Below are 21250 nucleotides of genomic sequence, written 5' to 3'. Positions count from 1 at the left end.
ATGGTACTTGCACAAAAGCCTGTTTGTTTATTTCTTTGATTCGAAAAGGAAAGAGTTGTTGATACGACACTTACTTGGCCATTGCCTCAAGTGCATGGTGGGCGATATAATTTCCTGAATTGGGGGGCCACATGCTCACACGCACATAGTTCTTGGCTGGTGAGGGGGTTGTGGCCATTTATTTTATGCTGGATTGCCTTGGCCAAATTGGGGTACACGCTGGCCTGCAAGTATTTGTTGGTGATCCAGGGGTTGGAGCCATTTTTCTTCTGCCAGTGCACCCTTTTTTTTATTTTGCTTCTTCCATACGATTGCGGTATCATGCATGGACTCGTTCCTGCTGATGTTGCTCTGTTCTGTAAGAGTAGTGTTGGTTATGAAGCATTGCTTTGGTTCAAAAACAATGGCTTTTGAAATGAATGCATCCTTTGTTTCCCTGATATGGTTGAAATGGGGGTGAGGGGAGAGGAGGGAAGGGGGATAAATCTCTGAATGCTGGAGATGCTGTGCCTTCCAGTTAGCGTGGAAACAACATGCACTTGGGGATGACCTTTAACATTTGCATTGCTTCACTTACCTGCACAAGCTTCAAAGGGGGTATGTGTTTTAACATTAGATATTCAGTAATAGACTTTGTAGAATTATTCTTGATCAACTTGTGTCCTTTTTGTTTAGTTTGTTTGATTATTTGGACATTGAATGTGTGGAAGTGACAGGTGTTTAGGGTTTTATACATTTTGTGTTGAGATGGAAAGAAAACTGCCATAGAAAGCTGCAAAACTTCGGTGAAGGAAAAAAGGAGCACCGGAGATGCCGAGAATGTGCTCGGCACTTGGCCTCGGATCGTGCATTGTATCTTTTCATGAAATTGCAAAAAAAACTGCAGTTCAATCACATTGGTTAGTATTCTGATAATATGCCATGTAGATAAATATAACCTTCCATCTTATTCCAAGATGTGCTGCCTTGGATTCCAGGGTTTGCAGCTGTTTAATTTGTAATTTAATGAGCATGATGATGGAGGGGTTGTGGTTTCAAGTGTTGGAGGGATGGGTGGATGTGGGCTGCAGCGGAGGGAGAATGGATGTGTGAAGGGACTCCTTTATGCAGATCATTTGCACGCACAGTGTGACGGTCACCCACAAGGGGTCAGGGGAAGGGTGGGATGGCTCAGGCTCAAGTAGGAGAACTGCTGCTTGTGGAATCCCAATTTTGGTTCAAGGTAAGGGTTAATACCTCCTGGCTGTTTACTTGTTCGAGAGAGGCTGGCATTAGACTGAGACCATCGAGCCAGCTTGCAGGCAGGCAGCCGTGCAGCGAGTGTGCTACCGGGATGCCTATCATATTTGCTCCTGTATGAAGTGCAATTTAGAAGTCCTCGCGTAATAGGCCCCCTTTCCATGATCGACAACTAATTTTAGAATCTGCAGCATGAGGCCCTTTCGGAGGTTTCGAGGTAAGTCTGCACCTTTTCCTTGTGCACTTCGGTGGGCAGCAAATGAATAATATTTGTGTCCATTTAACCGGGAAGCATTTTTCTCGAGTAATGACCACCAGGGCAGATATCTTGTTATACAGATGTCTGTACGTCTTCCGCTTATACAACCACATCCACTACCAAGGGAATTCTCCTTCAATCGACACCTTTTGTTTCTTGAGCAAATGAGATGATGTGTTTAAACTCTCAGTCCCATGCAGTGAGTGAGCATCGCACTCGCTGCCCTGCTGATTTCCGCACACTTTTTCACACCTTCATCGATGAACACCGGAATGGACTGTTGGGAATGGAAATTTTTATTTTATCACCACCTGTAAAAATGATGTATGCTGATTATACTGATTGAGGCCAATTATTTTGGATGGAATTGATGCTTTTGGAGACCGTTGGAAATGAGCCATTCAAGCAATGATCTTATTCAAAATTGATGACCTAATTACAATGTTTGCTTGTTTTTGTCTTTACCATAGTAAGTGTAAGGCTTGATGTGATACTCAGCAACTACTCTTGGAATTCCATTGGCCATGAGCATTTGGCATTGCCAGTGCTGCATCCATCAGTATCGATGACCTGCGGGCGTTTTATTCGTTGGCACCACTTTTAATGAATTGGAGTAGTTTGGCAGGCTCTATATTTCTTTTACTACTTCTGTGATAATGTAAACTTCTCTCGATATTAATTTGTCATCGTCGTCCATATGCAACATGTTGGTGTGAGTTTCCGTCGGTTCTTGCAGGGCTATGATGTTGCCACTGATGCAGTGCCCCCCTCTATCTTAGATCAGGAATTTGTCATCTGTTCCAGGGTGCCGGCAATAACTTGCCTAATCTTTGCGAAAGACTCCGTGGGATCTTTAATATCCACTAACTAATGATAACACATGGGCTATCCGGGTTAACGTCGATCCGAGGGATGAATCGCCCTTCAGAATGACAGTTTATGTGTAGGAAACACCAGGATGACAGTTTATAGAGCTGGGTCGGGATTCAAACCTAGGATTGACAGCTCAGGGGAGAGTGCACACACTTTCGGCGATGCTGCCAGCCCAGTAACCCACTAATTACCTCTGCCATCAAAGGTGGCCGCAGGTTGTTTTCACTCCTGTTTGTCTGTCTGTTAGCATTTTATCTCAAAAAGTTATGGAAGGATTCAGAATAGTCGAGGTTCCTGGAAGAGCTAGTACATTGAACAGATCAGGACGTAACAGGATGCAAAAGGAACAGTCATGAGAAGGGGGTGTGAGGGAGGGGGGTGTGAGGGGGGGTGTGGAGAGGGAATATCAATGCAGAGGGAGACTTTGACAACCAAGGGGTTGTTTTTTTGGGTTTTTTTGGTGAAATGTCTGGATCCGGATTCAAGAATTTTTTTATTTATTTACTCTGTGATTCTTCATCATTGAGAGATAGGGCCAAAAACGATATGTGGCGCAATATCTCAAAACGCTGTGGACAGGTTCTGATAAAACTTTGTTGACCAAGTTGGGTTGGTGACACGAAGAAACCGATGAGTTTCAGTCCAAACGCAGATCCGGCCTTGAGCTGGGATACAAAACATAAACTAATCACCCCGGAGGAGGTATGCACTCCACCGAGTGCCGTTCTAGTTAGGGCTTCAATCATGGCTGAAGCCCTATTGAATTCGTTAGTATAGTATTATTATTATTATTATTAACGGCGTTTTTATGTTCTACTGACCGATTTTGTGGCGGATCTGGAGGGAAAACTGTCGGATGAAATTCAACGAAACTTAGCAGGATTATTACTCACCACCTGAAGTTTATACTATGAAACATTTGATGACGTAGATCACGTGGTATGGCGGCCATATTGGATTTTATCCAAAACCTAAAAACATCTTCTTCTCCAGAAGGGATAATCAGACAGCCTCAATCTTTTGCACACATTTGCTAAGTTGCTTGGGAATGTAAAGTTGTTAATTTGGTTGAAATCGTTATTTAATTTATATGATTTTAAATGATGCCGATTCGCCTCATTAAATATGCAAAATATGCAAATGAGAGTTGAAAAAATTTAATGAGAGATTTAGATAGCACATAAACAGGGGACTCCCAATATATTTATACTATGTCTGTATTTGACCCCAGTGAGCCCCCAGCGCCCCCCAAAGTTGAAAATGACCCATTTTTGAAATGTCATAAAATGAAAACAACGCTTGGAGTAAATTCAATGAAACTTATCAATTTAATTACTCTCCACCTGAAGTTTATACTTTAAAAATTTTGATGACGTAGGTCACGTGGTCTGGCGGCCATATTGGATTTTATCCAAAACCTAAAAACATCTTCTTCTCCAGAAGGGATAATCTGACAGCCTCAATCTTTTGCACACATTTGCTAAGTTCGATGTTAATGTGAATTTGTTAATTTCGTCGAAATCGTTAAATAATTAATATGATTTTAAATGATGCCGATTTGCCTCATTAAATATGCAAAATATGCAAATGAGAGTTGAAAAAATTTAATGACAAATTTAGATAGCACATAAACAGGGGACTCCCAATATATTTATACCATGTCTGTATTTGACCCCAGTGAGCCCCCAGAGCCCCCCAAAGTTGAAAATGACCAATTTTTGAAATGTCATAAAATGAAAACAACGCTTGGATGAAATTCAATGAAACTTATCCATTTAATAACTCTCCACCTGAAGTTTATACTTTGAAAATTTTGATGACGTAGGTCACGTGGTATGGCGGCCATATTGGATTTTCTCCAAAACCTAAAAACATCTTCTTCTCCAGAAGGGGTAATACGACAGCCTCAAACTTTTGCACACATTTGCGAGGTTCCATTGGAATGTTAAGTTGTTAATTTCGTCAAAATCGTTGCATAATTTATATGATAAAAATGATGCCGATTCGCCTCATTAAATATGCCAAATATGCAAATGAGAGTTGAAAAAATTTAATGACAGATTCTGATAGGCCTTGAAGAGGGGACTCCAAATATGTTTACACTATGTCTGTATTTTACCCCAGTGAGGCCTCAGAGCCCCCCAAAGTTGAAAATCACCCATTTTTGACATGTTGTAAAATGAAAACCAAAGAAGATAGACAAAAAGTGACCACAAATTCTGGAAGATATTTTAACGTTCTACAAGTTCGCCATTTACATTAATATGCAAATGTGGAGTTATTGGACTTTTTTGAGGACTTGAAAATTTGTCCAGCCTCGATTTGTCCAATGTGAAGTTTCTTTCTCCATCATGTATTGCTCTGGGCTTTTCAATCCTTCATTGATATAACATGAGGGACCCCGTAGCTGGGCCCCATTGCAGACTTGAACTAACTTTCTAACTCGGAAAACCCATATCATGTGGGTGATAGTGTTGAAATTTGTTAAAATGGAGGCACGCCTTGAAGCCCGGGATTACTGGTTTACCAGTTTTAATTTGTATCTTGTTTTTGATTGAACTGCATGATGATCATCGTGGGTGCGTGTGAAATGGAAAGAGTGTATTTCATTGAAGGCTACCCAAGGATGTGAGTAAGGGCAGCTCGGGTTATACTGTAATATGTCAATTAATGAACAGGTTCTCCAGCTCGAATTGCGCAGACATTTGTCTTGCATAATATTGATTGTTTATACTCGGAAAGGAAATTTACCGCAACCACTTTTGCTCCACAACTTCTGTTTCTGTAACGAATATATCTCTAGAAAGTGGCTCTTGAAGGTCCTTTCGAGGTAATGAATTGTAGTATGTAGATTAGAGGAATGAATAATCCCTCTGAGGACAATTGGTTGCCCTTTTGAGTTTGTCGACTTGAAACTGGTTATTGGTTAATCTTACCCTCCTGGTGGTTTGTTGGTGAGACCAACAGGGGAATCAATTGGACGTAAAAGTAGCTGTTATCGCTTCGCTCTACTAGGAAAGGCATTCAATTATGTGGAAAACAATTGTCTGTAATTTTTTCACTGGATAACGCATTTGGCACACTCACCAACACAAGCCAAACTGTTTGGCTTTGCTGTGCAAGAGTGCGTTGTCGGTTTGGTGCCTGGCCATACATTTGCCCTTCACTCGTGCCACCGTCCATCTATACATCAACTAGTTGCATGATGGAAGTTTCAAAATGAGAATGTTCATCCATTGTTTTTCATTGTGAGATATTGTGTCTATTTCTTGAGCCAAAACCCTGCTGGCGACGAGACGACGTTTTTCATGAAAATGATGTTATCAACGCTCAGCTTCACATCTCTGCCATTTTGAAGAAAGCCGTTGTTGCTCTTTGCGCCGTGAGTCTTGGCTGAGCACTCAATAATGAACTTCCAAGTTTATGAACATGTATTATTGAAGTTTTCATGAAGAAGAAAACGATGTACATACTTGCATGAGTGAATTAAGAGGAAGAAATTTTAATCGTTTTTGGCATCTTGTCCTTTTGTTTGGAGTGGGTACGGCATATGTGGCTGAAGATGAACTCCATTCACACCCCACAAGCCACTGACGTAGCTATCACACAAAACTCACTGGCATACAGAGGTGTGAAAACCCAAGAAGAAAAACAACAAAGCAGAAGAAATACTGCACTGTTCAGAGATGGCCTTTTGATGTCACGAAGAAGCTGCAATTCATTCCAGTTAAACCTTGAAACAAATGGCATTTCATGAAGATTTTCCAAGAACGCGCATTGTTTTGGTGCTTTGGGGGAATAATTGGCTCGTTATTATGGAGTGGAGTCGAGTTTGCGAAACAGTAGCCCAAATGATAGGATGTGCCTTTTATGAGACGCTGAATTATAATAATAATAATAATAATAATAATAATAATATTAGTTCCCTTAAAATGAGCTTCAACACATTAGGTCCATCAAGCCTGTGCAATGGTTGCCAACCATGGTTTTTTCCATGCTCTCTCCTTTTTCATTAATAAATACGAAGAAATAATATAAAGTAAGGAAGCAACACGTACCATTTTTAAAGTAAATGGTCCTGACTCGGCCAAGGTTCGAACCACCGACCTCCCAGAGTCAGGGCAGCTCGAACAATTACACCATCGAGTCTGGATGCATCAAGTGTATTCATGAGTTATGAATCTTGCTGTGCGCGTGCGTGCGTGCGTGCGCACACTTACAATCCTTGTGGTTTTTTTATTTTTTTTATTTTTTTTTTGAAGGCCATTTACTCTTTTCCCTTTGAGAATGCAGTGTTGTCTAAAATATATAATTTATTATTTTGAGCAAAACCTGTTGTGTGGGAATGCGTGTTGAGCTCACAAAAAGAAACTCGAAGGGCCCTCACTCCCTTGGAACATAATTAATACAGTTGTAGTGTATTAATTTTTGAATTCTCAAATTTCCAACGGACCGGAACCGTTTTTATTTTGGCCTCATTTTTTGTGAGAATTTTCTGAAAATGTTTATAATCATGAAAATAATAACTAATGAAGCAAATGAGTTCAAACTCTTTCCATAGCATCGGTGCTGCGGAAGCAGTCTTGTGCCATGGGTTTACACTGGGTTTGCTTTCCCAGCAGTATTTCCGGGAAATAATTTGGAATTTGAACAGGGTGTCACACAATGACGTACTCTTGAAAAATATACCATGGGATATTTAACATCCACTAGCTGTTGGTCGTAGATTGATCACCACCCTAACGTCGTCCCATCCGACGGACGGCACACTCATTGATGCAACACCCTGCCTGCAAATCACCAAGCGACAGTTTATAGTCAGGTTGGGAATCTAACTCAGACATGGCAACTTATGGGCATTTGCACTACCTCTGAGCTTTCCTGACAGCCCATTATAACAACTGTTGGAAAATGTGGATTTGTACGTGATGCAACGTTAAGCTCCAGAAGTAAGTTGTATTGAGTGCAAGGAGTGGTGAGGTTACTGCAATTGAGATTGGTTGTCATGCGGTATTGGAGATAGTTTTTGTGGGTGATGAGACAATTAAATATGTAGATTCTTCAGGAAGGATCGTAGATACAGAATTCTGTGTAGTTTTGAAAGAGCGGGAGTTCGGGACATTAAAGGAAGGGTAAACGATATTGTATCAGGTCACGGCAGGAAGAAGTTGGTTGTGGTACATCTAGGTGCGAATGATGGAGGGAAAGTTTACTCAGAGGTTTTGTAAAATAGATACAGGATATTGCGTTAGCGGCTGAAACCAAAGGGTTGTGAGGTCTTGTTTTCTGGGATCCTCCCAAGATTAGGAAACAATATAGAAATTATGATAGACAGTCAATAGCAATAGACGTCAACCAATGGCTGGAAGAATGGTGTAGGGAGGAAAGTTTTACATTTAACAAGCAGTGGGAATCATTTCAGGGACAAAGGGAGTGTTTCTGGAACGATAGCCGTATATGAAATGGAAAGGAGGCAGCAAGGATTGCAGTGGGAATTGAGGAAGGAATTCAGGCTTTTTAGGTCAGCGGAGGGTGGGGAAGGTATGAAGGAAGGAACGGATGATGTAATTGTGATGATCAAGGCCAGGCAAGAAAATGGAATTTCAGGAAGGGAAAAGTTAAATATATTCTCCATCAATGCCAGAAGTTTAAATGATAATGGGTTCAAGCTTGAGGCCATAGTTGATGGCAAAGAGTAAGATATAGTTGCAGAGAGTATGAGAAGGACGTGGCTAAGAATATTAAACATATTAGCAAGGAATTATATAAGTATATCAGGGGAAAAGAACAGGTGAGGACCAGTGTGGGCCCATTGAGGATTAGCACTGGGAGAGTGGTTAGTGAGGAAAGTGAGATGGCAGGCTTATTTAACCGGTGCTTTGCTTCAACTTTTACACAAGAAGAGTCAGAATTGCCAATAGCTGAGAGTATTTATCAAGGAGGTGAGAAAAGGGCTTTTACAGAAGATCCAGGTTGGAGTGGAGGAAGTTAAGGAGCAGCTCGGTAATCGAAGAGTAGATAAGGTTCCAGGGCCAGATTATAATATGCAACCGAGAGTATTGATGGAGGTAGCTGAGCAGGTCAGCGAGACGTTAACAGATATTTTCAAAAGTTCACTGGAGTTAGGACAGGTAGCAAGGAGGGGAGGAGTGGAGAGTAGCAAATGTAACACCATTATTTAAGAAAGGATCCAGAGAAGAATTGGGAAACTGGACCTGTTAGTTTGACTTTAGTGGTGGGTAAGAAGTTGGAGGCATTGATTAGGGACCAGATGAGGAACCAGTTAAATAATTACTAATGAAACGAGAAGGGTACTGGGTGGTCGAGCGCATACCTCCGTCATGTAATGCCTGATCTACGAGAACATATCGGGCCTAATGCAATTTCGACATATCATACTACACAGTACTATGTCGTTTTTGGTCCTATCTCTCAATGGTGAAGAATCCCTTTGAAAATTAAATCATTATTGTATCCAGATCCGGATTCGGATATTCACCAAAATTGAATCAATTCTTCCTTGTCACGCACCAAACGTCCACCAAGTTTCATCTGAATCCGTCCACAACTTTTTGACATATTGTGCTATATATCGTTTTTGGCCCTTTCTCTCCACTTTTTGAGAAATCCTGCACACAAACAAACAAACAAACAGACAGAACGGGGTAAAAACATATCCTCCTTCACCTTAAATGGTGGAGGTAACAAGAGCGAGAATTGCTTTGTCAATACAAGTACCCTACGTCCCTACCAATGTGATGTTTTCAAAAAGGGCATAACTGTGAAAAATTGATGAAACGCCCAAAAGTCGAACATCTTCTGTAACATATAATAATAATAATAATAATAATAATAATAATAATAATAATAATAAAGCCGTGTACCAACAAGCTTCATTTGAATATGTTAAAGGTATGGGGGCAAAGACTGAAAAACCACAGGTGGGAAGGTTGGACGGAGGGCAAAGGGATTGTCCCCTCCGGTGAAACCTTTTTCTTTTTTTTTTAATATATAATGTCAAGGCTCGTATAAGAGCTAGCACACAGAACATATAACAAGGGGAGCAGGAGACGAGAGGGACGGGAGAGGGAAGCACAAAACAGTGGGGAATAGACACATGAGGAGATCAGTGGAAGGGAGAGGGATGGGGTGGGGTACACGGGGAAAACAAGATGGACATGACAGGGACTTTCAGGAAGGAAAGTGGAATATGATTGGGGGTGGGTTTTGGGTAGACTAACAGGGGAGATCATGGTTTTGAATGAGGGAAGATAAAGAGGTTGTGGTGAACAGTTATTTTGAAGACTTGGAGGGAAGAGTGTGTTTGAGTTTGTTCCAAAGGTGGGGGGGAAAGAGGAATGAAAGAATGAAGGTGAGCAGTGATTCTTGATTTTGGGAGTTTAACTCGAAGGGGTTTGCTGGTGGACCTTGAGCGCCCTGCAGAAATATGGGCGGAACAGATAGCAGACGGAGCAGGGGGAGCAAGGCCGGAGAGGAGACTCCAGAAGACAGAAAGGCCAATGACCTGCCTGTGGTAAGAGAGTGAGACCCCCAAAGACTCAGCCTCATCATGGGAGATACCGATGATCTTAAATGCCTTGGTTTCCACAGCATGAAGCCAAGAATGGTGAGAGGTGGGAGCACCAACCGAGATGGGAGAGTAGTACTCCATCAGGCTGAAGATGAAAGCTTTGCATGTGGTCAGGAGCTCAGGTGTGCCAAGGAAGGACTTTACATGATGGAGGATGCCTAATTGGTGACTCGCTTTGGAGGCCAGCTTGGAGATGTGGCTTTCCCAGGAAAGATCATAACATAGTGAGGCCCAAAAGTTTTAATGAAAGGACTTCTTCAAGAGGATTGTTGAGAAAGTAGATGGGGGGGGGGGGAGAGGGTTCCATTCGGTCCTTTCGGAGAGTGTGAGATTTGTCACGATTGAAAGACATGTTCCACGTGTTGAACCAGCTTATGATTTTATCCAGATCTGCTGAGTGAAGAAGCTGCTGCTTGCCGATCTGAGGGATGACAGATGGTACGGCAGAGGGTGGAGTCATCAGCAAAGAGATAAAGAGGATTTTCCAGAGAGTCGGAGAGATTATTGATGAAAACGAGAGAAAGCACAGGGCCCAGAACGCTACCTTGAGGAACTCCAGCCTGGACAGGAAGAGGGGATAAGATAATTCTATTAATGGCCACATGTTGACTGTGACAGGAGAGGAAGTCTGCAAGCCATGAGTGGAGATGCCCTCGGATACCATAGGAAGAGAATTTGGTGAGCACGGCAGGGTGCCAGACTGTATCAAAAGCATGCAATATGTCTTGGGAGATGGCTCTGATCTCATCTCTGGCATTGAGGACCTCCATCTATTGTTGGGAAAGCAGGAACAGCAGGGTGGAGTGACCTGGTCTGAATCCAATTTGTTGATTGGAAATCAAGCCATTGTAGAAGAGGAAGGATTTAATATCAGAAGCGATGATGGATTCCATAACTTAGCTGAGGATTGGAAGAAGGCTGATTGGTCTGTTGTTGCAGGGATCTATTTTTGCACCTTTTTTATGCAGGGCGGTAATGTTTGTCTATTTCCAAGCAGATGGGAGATGACCTCGAGCAAATGAGAGGGTGACTCGAACAGAGAGGGTGAGCAAGAGCAGCAGAGCAGGTTTTTATGGCACGTGCGCTGATGACATCTGAGCCGGTTTCATAATCTGAGTCAAGGTTTGATAGCAAGCTCTCCACCTTGGCAGGAAAAATGATGCAGCATCCAGGAACAGCTCGGTGCGACTTGGTAAGGTCGGTACAGAAAGTGATTGGTTTGGGACACAAGATTTAGGAACAAACACAGAGTTTAGGCATTCAGCCTTTTCACGTGCAGTGTCAGCTGTGTGGCCATTTGAAGTAAGTGAGGGGATGGAGGGGAAACATACACCAGAAACAGACTTCACTAGATGCCACCAGGATTTGGAGGAGGGAGACAGGTTTGAGAGTTGAGACTTGAGATTCGAAAGATGTTTCCTCAGGGTAGACACACACTTGTCCCAAGCTTTGTGGAAGGAACTGAGAATGCCTTCAGTTGGATTTGCCTTCCTTGAGGCGAAGGCAAGTTGTTTCAGGACACCTGCCTCACCACACGCTTCAGTGAACCAAGGGCGGGAGGAAGGGTAGGACAACTGAAGATGAGATGGGATAAATCTGTGCATGAGGGAGAGCAAGTTTCTTTGAAAGAATTCCCAGGATGAGTTGATGTTGGAGGAAGTGGAGATGGGAGACCTGTCTAGAAGTTTGATGGCTGCTTGAAGACCTTGCCGATCGGCCTGAGTGAAATGCCAGACTCGACCGTGCTGTGGTGGTTCTCTAATAACAGCCACAGTGATGTTTACTTTGACAAACTTCTCAAAAGTAGAACAGTTTCATCGGCATTGACAAGAAAAGGAACCCCTCCTTCATTATAACAAGAAATACCTTCAACTGGAATGGCTGTGCCTCACGTATCCGTGGTTTTTCTGACCTGCCTCTACATTTTCAGCCCTGTGCTTCACATATTCGTGGTTTTTCTGAACTCCTTCTGCATTGCCAGGTCCCATATTGTCATGTCAGGCCAGGCCAGATCAGATCTGTGACTTGCTACAGGTACCATGTAAACCTGTACTAACCTGTTTCATGGTTGGGGTGTCAGCGACTAAACCGTCTTCCCCACCAGGATTCCCATTGAGGGAGTATAGATATGGACACCCAGCATGATTAAAAACAAAACTTGTCAAAAGGTGGAGAAGCTCCTGTGAGACAACGACCATCTATATCTCGTGCACAACTGTATCTAAGGACACCGTCCTGCATTTGGGTTGTTGTTTTTTTCAGAGGTTGGTGGCAGGATTTGCATTCCAGCCACCGTAAAACACTTCATTCTGCAAAACCAACAAATGCAAAGAAAACTGAATACCCACTCCGTGGGAGTACCTCGTGTGCTGCTACCCTTCACAGGACAGCTCACCGGATGATGGGATTGGGGTAAATCCTTCTGGACCCCCATTCTTTGATGATAGGAGGAAAAGCACGGAGTAAAATTCCTGGGTCAGAATGCAGTGGTGTGCGGAGGTATGGTACTGAGGTGTTGTCCACGAGACGGCGGTCTCCTTGGGTGGGTGCTTGGAATGTGGTATCCCTAAGAGAGGATGATCACCTGTCTCTGTTATCATCTGACCTCAAGCATTTGAACGTCGGTATTGCAGCGCTCTCTGAGGTTCGGAGAATGGATAATGGTGAAATCGTGGCAGGTGGTTGCACCTCCTATTGGTCTAGTCACTCTGATGGTTACCATGCCCAAGGAGCTGTGTCCAACAAGCTGACTCCAATGATAATTGAGGAAACACCGGTCAACAAGCATATTATGAGATGAAGGATTCGTCACTCCTTGGGTGTCGTTTCCCTGGTCTCTGTATATGCTCTGATTGAGGCGAGTGATCTCACCATGAAGGACGCATTATATGCCGCGCTTGAGTCTGTGGTTGATCAGTGCCCGAGGCGAGGTACTCTTTTCGTCTTTGGGGATTTCAATAAATTGAATGGCACTGATAGGGATGGTTACGAGACATGTGTTGGTCCCCATGGGTCTGGAACTGTGTACCACAATAGCACGAAGTTCCTTGACTTTGTAATAAGTCATGGACTTTGGGTGGCCGGTTCATGGTTTCAACATCCACAGACTCACCGCTGGACTTGGTATTCTAACGCTATGGTATGGCAAAGGAGATTGACCATGTGCTCATTGATGGACGCTGAAGGGTGACCAAAACTGCAGGGTCCACCGGAGTGCTCAGTTCCCCAATACCGACGACTGGCTTGTTGCAGCAACTCTGAAGTTGCAGCTTAAATCCAGGAGAATGGTACCACCTACCCTCGGCTGGATGTTGGCAAGCTCAATGATGAGAGGGTAGCTGAGGAGTTTGCGAACAGGCTGAGTGGAGTTTGGTGGGGTCTTTGTGCTTTGGAGAATCCTGAAGAGTTGTGGAGTTCCTTCAAGACCACCATCCTTGATGTTTCCAGTGGATGTCTTGGAACTCACCAAAGTTGGACAAAGAATAACTGTGTCTCAAGGGATACTGAATACAATTGACCAGTCACAGGGCCAGGCTTCATGGCAGAGCTGAGCTTTTCAGGGAGTTAAGGTCTAAAACTACGTGCACTGAGGGTGAGCAAGGAGGCCTATGTGTGACTGTGAGGGGGTCGAGCATCACCTGTGGTCAAGTGATTCTCGTCCTGCTTACACGGGAATTCACGCATTGCATTCCTCTGAGCCCATCCCTCGGTGTAATGCAGTTAGGGCAGAAGGTGGTGGGGTCTTGACAGAGGAGTCTGACGTGAAGGCCCGCTGGGCCGATGACTTTGAGCGGCTGTACCAGGCTGACCCACCAGCTGCTGAGTTGGATGGCAGAGGTGTTACTATCCCCATTGCTGGCCCTCCAATCAACTGTGATCCACCTTCGTTTGTGGAAACGCAGGCTGCGGTGAACTGATTAAAATGAGGTGAAGCTCCTGGGATCTGGGGTATCCATGCTGAACTTCTCAATGCTGGTGGAAATGCCGTATTGATGTCGTTGCATGCAGTTCTGTGCTCTGTATGGAACACAGGCATCATCCCGATTGACTGGAAGAGAGGCCTTGTTGTCCCTCTCTGGAAAGGGAAGGGTGATTGCCAGGACTGCAACAACTACTGAAGGGTGATGCTGCTCTCAGTGCTGGTCAAGCTCATTGCTCGGATAATTATTGATGGGGTTCGCCACCATCTGCTTGCGCATCAGCGTCCAGAACAGTCAGGCTTTACACCAAAGAAGTCAATAACTGACTGTATCCTTGCTCTTCGGGTCCTCACCGAACGCAGACGAGAGTTTCGGCAGGGGATACTTGCAGCCTATGTTGATCTCTGAAAAGTATTTGAGTCGGTGAATTTAGATGCCCTCTGGAGGATTCTGGGTCTTCATGGGGTGCCACTAAAACTGATCAATCTGATGTCTGAACTATACTCTGGTACTGAGAGTGCTGTGAGATGTGGTGATCCCACCTCCGACTTAATTACAGTTATTACTGGAGTTCATCAGGGGGGGTGCACTGGTCCCCACACTTTCAGCGCTTGTACGGATTGGATTCTGGGGAGGATGTCAGAGATCAACCTGCGATACATCATTTGGGAATGTCAAGATATCTGACCTTGATTTCACAGACGATGCAGTCATCTTTGCGGAGACTCAGGAGATCTTTTTGGTGGTCTCCGAGGTGCTGAATGAATATTCGGAGTCGCTAGGATTATGGGTTTCCTGATTCAAAACTAAGATCCAGGCTTTCAATGATATCTTGGATGCTCCTATCCTATCTGTACCTATTTGTGGTGAGGATGTTGAGGTCACAGAGAGATTCACTGACCTTGGCAGTGATATTCATGTCTCTGCTGGCTGTGAGTCAGAGGTCAATAGACATCTGAGTAGGGCCTGGGGAGTGATGGTTTCACTGGATCATCGGGTGTGGCGCTGTTGGTACCTTTGTAGGAGGACGAATGTCTGAGTCTTCAGGTCCTTGGTGCTTCCAGTCTTGCTCTATGGACATGAGACTTGGACTCTAACCAGTGATCTGCCATGGAGACTTGATTCCTTTGGTACCAGATCTCTTTGAAGAATCCTTGGCAATCGCTTGTCGGAGTTTGTGTCCAACGAGCGGTTGCTGAGAGAGATTGAAATGAGATTTGTTACCTGCATAGTCCGTGAGCATCAGTTGAGGCTGTATGGACATGTGGCTCATTTTCCTGACGCTGATCCTGCTCACCAAATTCTCTCAGTGAGGGAGCCTTGTGAGTGGAGGACTGACCAGGTGCCTCGTTGTTGTAGCAAGTTGATCAGCATCTCAAGGAAATTGAGGTGGGCCAGGCATCTGCCTGGTGGATGGCCAGACGGAGGGAGGCTTCTGGAGTTGCAGATTCGACATTTGTGGAATTTTTCAGGAACGTATCCCTCCTGAAATGTCGTGGTCTGACATTATATAGTTTTTGGCCCCATCTCTCCATGATGAAGAATCACTTGGACATTAAAAAAAAATCATATCCGGATCTTCACGAAAATTGAATCTATTCTTTCTTGTCACACATCCTTACCACCAACTTGGGTCCAAAACCATCCACAGATTTTTGAGATATCGTGTTGTATATCGTTTTTGGCCCGATCTTTCAATGGTGAAGAATCGCTTGAAAAATTTTCGAGTTCACATCTGGATATTCACCAAAATGTAATCATTCCATCCTTGTTACACACCCATCCTGTCCACCAAATTTAGTCCAAATCCAGCCATAACTTTTTGAGATAACCTGTTCACAAACAAGCAGACAGAGGTGAAAACATAACCTCCATGAAGGTGATACAAAAGAAACTAAATGCATGAGAAGGCCATGGAATGGTCTCCCGAGAATGGTGTGGGACTAATAAAGATAGTCAGCATGGGTTCACCAAAGGTAGGTCTTGTCCAACAAATCTTTTGGAGTTCTATGAAGCACTTTCTGATTGGATGGATGAGTGAATGACAGTGGACAAGTATAGCTCGACTTTAAGTAGGCATTTGATAAGGCACCACAAAGGAGGTTGTTAGCCAAGGTGAGGGCTTGTGGAGTGATTGGTGGAGTAACTAACTAGATTGGAAACTGCATTGGTGATAGGAAGTAGAGAGTGACTGAGTGGGAGGATGTAAGTCGTGGGGTACCTGAGGGGGTCAGTGTTAGGACTATTATTAGTCCCCTCACGGTTTCACTGGATAGGACTATAGGTTTGTTCTCCGTCTGTCTGTCCGTCCCACCTGTGGGTTTTCAGACTACCCCCCCCCCCCCATACCTTTAACATATTCAACCAAAACTTTGTACATGCCTTTAATATGATAACTTACAGAAGTTTGAGTTTTAGGGTGTGTTGTCAGTTTTTCACAGAATTATGCCCCTTTGGACTGAGAAAATATCACATCGGTCGGGGACATGTATTACAAAGTAATTCTCGCTCTTGTTATTCATTATTTACATCAACCATTTGGAAAGTGGGGTCAAGAGTAAACTTTCCAAATTTGCAGATGACACAAAGCTTGGAGGTGAGGTGGATAACAGAGGGGTTGGTGATAAGATTCAGGAAAGTATTGATACTTGCATAGATTGGGTACATTTTGGAAGATGTAATTTATCCTGAGCAAGTGCAAGGTGTTGGGGATGGGGAAGAACAATGAAAATGGAGATTACATGATGCAATGAGTAATTTTGGAGCGGGTCATACAGGATAAGGATTTGGAGGTGGTCATACATACTGGGTGGGGGTGGGGGGGGGTGTAAGCAGACACAACAATGCCAGGCAGCTATACTGTAGGTAAAGCAAGCAGCATTTTTGGTTGTATTAGTAGGGGGATAAATAATTATCAATCAAAAGAGGTGTTTTTACACTGTATAGGAATTTAGTGAGACCCCATATAGAACATTATGTGCAGTTTTGGTTACCACTCCCGAGGAAGCACATAGTTGCCAGAGAGAGGGTTCAGCGCAGGGCTACTAGATTGATTCTGGACCTAGCTAGACTAATCTATGAGGAGCAGCTGAAGGAGACAGGGCTTTATACACTAGAAAGGAGGCGGTTACGAGGTGATGCAATTTAGATGTTTCAGATAATGAAGGTTATAAACAAAATTGGTGCAGAAGAATTATTCAGCAAAGTTGACAGTGATAGGACCAGGGCCACAGCCTGAGAGTAAAGTAGAGGAGAGTCAAGATGGAAGTAAGGCAGGGGACTTTTATTCATGGAGTAGTTCAGCATGGAATGATCTCCCTGGAAAGGTAGTGGCAGCAGAAACAGTAGATGTGCTTAAATTGTAATTTGATAGGATCCTGGAAGTATTGGAGATGGAGGGGTGCAGGGATGTTGGCAGGTCTTTTATGTAGCTTGAGTATGGATGGCATCTACGACGCGTCTCTTGCCAGTGAAGGTCTTGTCAAGGAATAGTGTGTGGTTGGTATTCTATATTTCTCACCCTGACCACCTTTACCCACTCTCCCTCTCCATCCCCATCCTGGGGGAAATATAAAATAATTATAAACACACATATTGTTTTTTAAATAAATATATATATATATATATATATATATATATATATATATATATATATATATATATATATATATATATATATATATATATATATATATATATATATATATTTTTGGCTCCCTTGGGATATACCTGAGCATGTCACATTATCTCATCCATACTCCTCTCCTCCCCTCATCCCCCAAATGAAATTACGTTGTTTTGATGGATATACTGTATTTGGTTTGGTGTTGGTGTGCTGCAGGCATGATGGGCCGAATGGCCTCTTCCTGCGTTTTTAGTTTCCTTGGTAGTTCCAACGCCGAAGGGGTTGGCGAAGGTTACGTTTTCACCCCTGTCTATTTGTTTGTCTGTCAACAAGATATCTCAAAAAGGTTGTGGACGTATTCGGACGAAATTTGGTGGATGAGTTGGTTAGGTGACGAGACCAAGCCGATTAAATTTTGGAGGTCTGGATCCAGATCCGGCAGATCAGCGAGATACCAAACGGAAACTGTCCAGCCTGGCGGAGGGAGGCACGTGCTCGACTGAGTGCCGTTCCAGTTATTCGTTGTTATAATATCGGAGGGGTTCTTTTTCTTTTCAAGGCCTATGAAATTTTTTTTGATAATAGAATTTCTGAGGATTCCACGCTAAAAATGAGCAGACATTATATCGGGTGTTTGATTAGATTTTGGTGAATATCATTGTACAACTTTAAACTTTATTAACTCCGGATGTACACATGATAGAAGCAAAACTGTAAGTGGCATATGAAAGCATAATTCATCAAGTTATGTTCAATCCACGATTCCTCTGAATTTCTTGACGAATTGACATTTTCTGATGAGGAAACATTCCCTTTCAGTAGCAAGGTCAACCACCGCACTTACTACATTTGGGGCACACAAAATCCTCAGGAAGTCTTGCAACATTAAAGAGACTCACCAAAAATCAGTCTGTTGTTCTATCAGGAAGTTACGCGTGATTAGTCCTTTCTTCTTTTTTGGAAAAGGCAACAGTCAATGGTGAATGTTACTGCAATGGTGTACAATTTATTTATTCTCAAACTACGACAAATCTTTCACATATCACCTTGTACCCACAAGACTAGGCTTCCTGTTAGTATGCTTCGAATGTGCGACGGTTTTTGGATGATGTCTTCCCAGATAAGAGGATCGGTATACGTGGACCAATTTCTTGGCCATTTCGTTCCCCTGACTCGTCCTCATTGGAAGTCATTTTCTGAGGCTTTGTGAAGCTGTCGTTTACTCATTAAAAGCACATTCTTTGGATGAACTTTGGGCTTTGATCACAAATGCAAATGATGAACTTACTCAGCAGCAACTGCAGAATGTTTTCAACAATTTGGAATATTGGATTGAATGATGTATTATGAAAGAAATGCGGTTATGTTGTCGTTGAGAAAGTGGCACTGTATTGTGTAATAATAATTTTTTTTAAAAATGTTTGAATTATGCTTTCATATCCTTTTTACAGTTTACTTAACTCCTTTGTCCATCCAAAGTCATTGAAGTTTAAATTTGTACAAGGATTTTATAAACACCCTTGTACTGGAATCAGTTAACGCGAAGCGTTAATTCCACCAGCAAGTTTCAACGCGTCGCACAAAGATTGTCACGAACAGGCAGAGGCACAGGAAGTTCTTGACTGCTCTCTTTAATACAACGGTAACTGCGGACACAAATAAACGAATAACTCATGATCTGCTTGTGAAGTCTCCAAGGAAATCAAACATAAACGGGTCAAAGGTTAAACAATACAAATCATAATGGAATGAAATGGTTAAATTGTTTGTTTTATAACCGTTATTATTATAAGACATCTGCCATTCGAACATAATCAACTGAGAAACAATAATTGCTCACTTTACTCTGATTCTGTGGTGGGTGAAAACAAGAAATAGTTGTGATATGTATCTTACTATAATTCACAGTCCGTCCGTCTGTCTGTTCCCAGGTACCGCAAAAATGGCCGAACCGATCGCAACCATTTTTTGGGTGTGTAATCCTGGGACCCCTTGGAGTAAAAAGGCATAAATATAATAACACGACCCCCCCCCCTTGTTGGCTCCCGTAGGGAGCGGGTGCTTCTAGTAAGTATAACTCAGGAAAAATCGAAAGAGCGTCGAGGTTTGGCTGTCTCAGTAGCTTCTCCAAAATGTCTCGTTTCTTGCTTGCCTGAGTCAAACGATTTCACCTCAACCTCCTCCTGGTAATTTCCCATGGCCTCAGTCTGTTCTGACGAAACTCCACCCCCCCCCCGGGTGGTTTTGTACATCTTGTGTAGTTGTATTTCCATCGTCAGCTCTGTCCAGATGTACACTTCAAACCATGAAGGCAATAAGCACGAAACAATCTGACTCACAAAGTAAGGTTTAGATGCCTTTCAGTGAAATTATTAGAATGATCATTACAACCCTGAATCTGGTTATAGATCCGGATAGCTTTTAATCACATGTAACTACCTACTGGTTAATGATTTTCATTGTGTTTTTATAATACAGATGTTGAATTAGAGTTTGGAAATGGGAAGAGCCTCTTGTGCAACCATGTGCTAAAGTTTGTTGACAGGACTCGGGTCTTGTTTCAATCACCGAGTGAACTTAATCGGGGTTAAAAGCAAATTATTTGTTAGAGCTCAATTACACCACTCTGGGGAAGTGCAGGTTATTATTATCGGAGAGAGCGATGTGAGACTGAGAGGATTGGCATCCTTACTATAATTCACTGACTGGTGTTTGTGTGTTTGTCGCGCTCCTCCTCCAACAGTTCTGTGCCGATTGCATCCAGACTTGCTACGTTGGATCAGCATGACCCCAGTTAGTGCATAGGGGTGTTTTTATCCCCCGCCAACCAACGAAGTTGGAGGGGGATATAGAACTGGGTTCCGTCCGTCCATCCATCCGTCCGTCACATTTCGTTTCCGGAGCTTAACTACAAATCCCCTCAAGATATATTTACGAAATTTGGTACACATATCAAGCAAGCGGTGAACTGGTGCCTTTTGATATTTTCTAATTGATAGGTGACATGGTTTGGCAGCCATGTTGGATTCAAGAAAAATATTAAATAATGTTTTCTCTGGAATCATTATTATTATGTTGCCTTTATCGAGCTGTCAGTTGCCTATACACTGCCCAAATAAAGGTATGCATTCGAAGAATGTGCTGCATGCTTGGAACGAGATCGTTCATAGGGCGGGTACTCTACCAGTTTTCAAAAAGGATAAAGTTAGAGGAAGTGTTAGGTGGACGACCTTTGCCTGGAAGGTAGCCAAATCGCAAACGGTACAAAAACAGATCATCTCACCAACAGGCCAGCAGTTTTACTTCCAATTATAAGCAAGGTAAAGGAATTTGTCATTCCTAGTCTTTCCCTTTTTATACTTTTTTGAAAGAAGTTGATCTCTTACTATCAGTCTGGATTCCATCCCATGCACTCAACTTGGGCGATGCCACTGCGACTCTCTTCAAAATGGTTAGAGGCACTAAATGTCAAACAAGAGTTCAGGACTATCTTACCAGTCATATATTTTGCATTTGATAGTCTGGCATACTGCTCTGCTTTACTGCTTGCGAAAGCAGTTGTCTGGTATACCTGCGACATACAAGCAAACTTCATACCTGGATTTCTGACTTTCTCCATTCGCAGAGTCAATGCATTGCTATCAAGGGAATATTTTACTCTCCTCTCCTCATGGAGACTGAAGTGTCCCAAGGTCAGGTCGGGTATGGGAGCATGCGCCGGAGCAGCACATCGCCATGTCCAC

The 21250-nt window shown here is 43.1% G+C and overlaps 1 protein-coding gene and 1 long non-coding RNA gene across 5 annotated transcripts in view; one reads left to right on the top strand and one right to left on the bottom strand.

Annotated features, from left to right (window-relative positions):
• The window catches only part of LOC147019880 (sarcolemmal membrane-associated protein-like), a 204523-nt gene that overhangs the window by 75327 nt on the left and 107946 nt on the right, over positions 1 to 21250 (top strand). The window lies entirely within an intron of this gene.
• The window catches only part of LOC147019879 (uncharacterized), a 127038-nt gene continuing 122401 nt past the window's right edge, over positions 16614 to 21250 (bottom strand). Inside the window, exon 3 of the long non-coding RNA XR_015061562.1 lies at positions 16614 to 17441. This is a non-coding gene — a long non-coding RNA (uncharacterized LOC147019879). The remainder of the gene's footprint in view (positions 17442 to 21250) is intronic.

This window comes from Eptatretus burgeri, chromosome 9 (genome assembly GCF_056783735.1).
Source record: "Eptatretus burgeri isolate ZD-2024b chromosome 9, Ebu_testis_v1, whole genome shotgun sequence".
NCBI classification, from domain to species: domain Eukaryota; kingdom Metazoa; phylum Chordata; class Myxini; order Myxiniformes; family Myxinidae; genus Eptatretus; species Eptatretus burgeri.
This window is presented reverse-complemented; position numbering and strand designations above follow the sequence as displayed.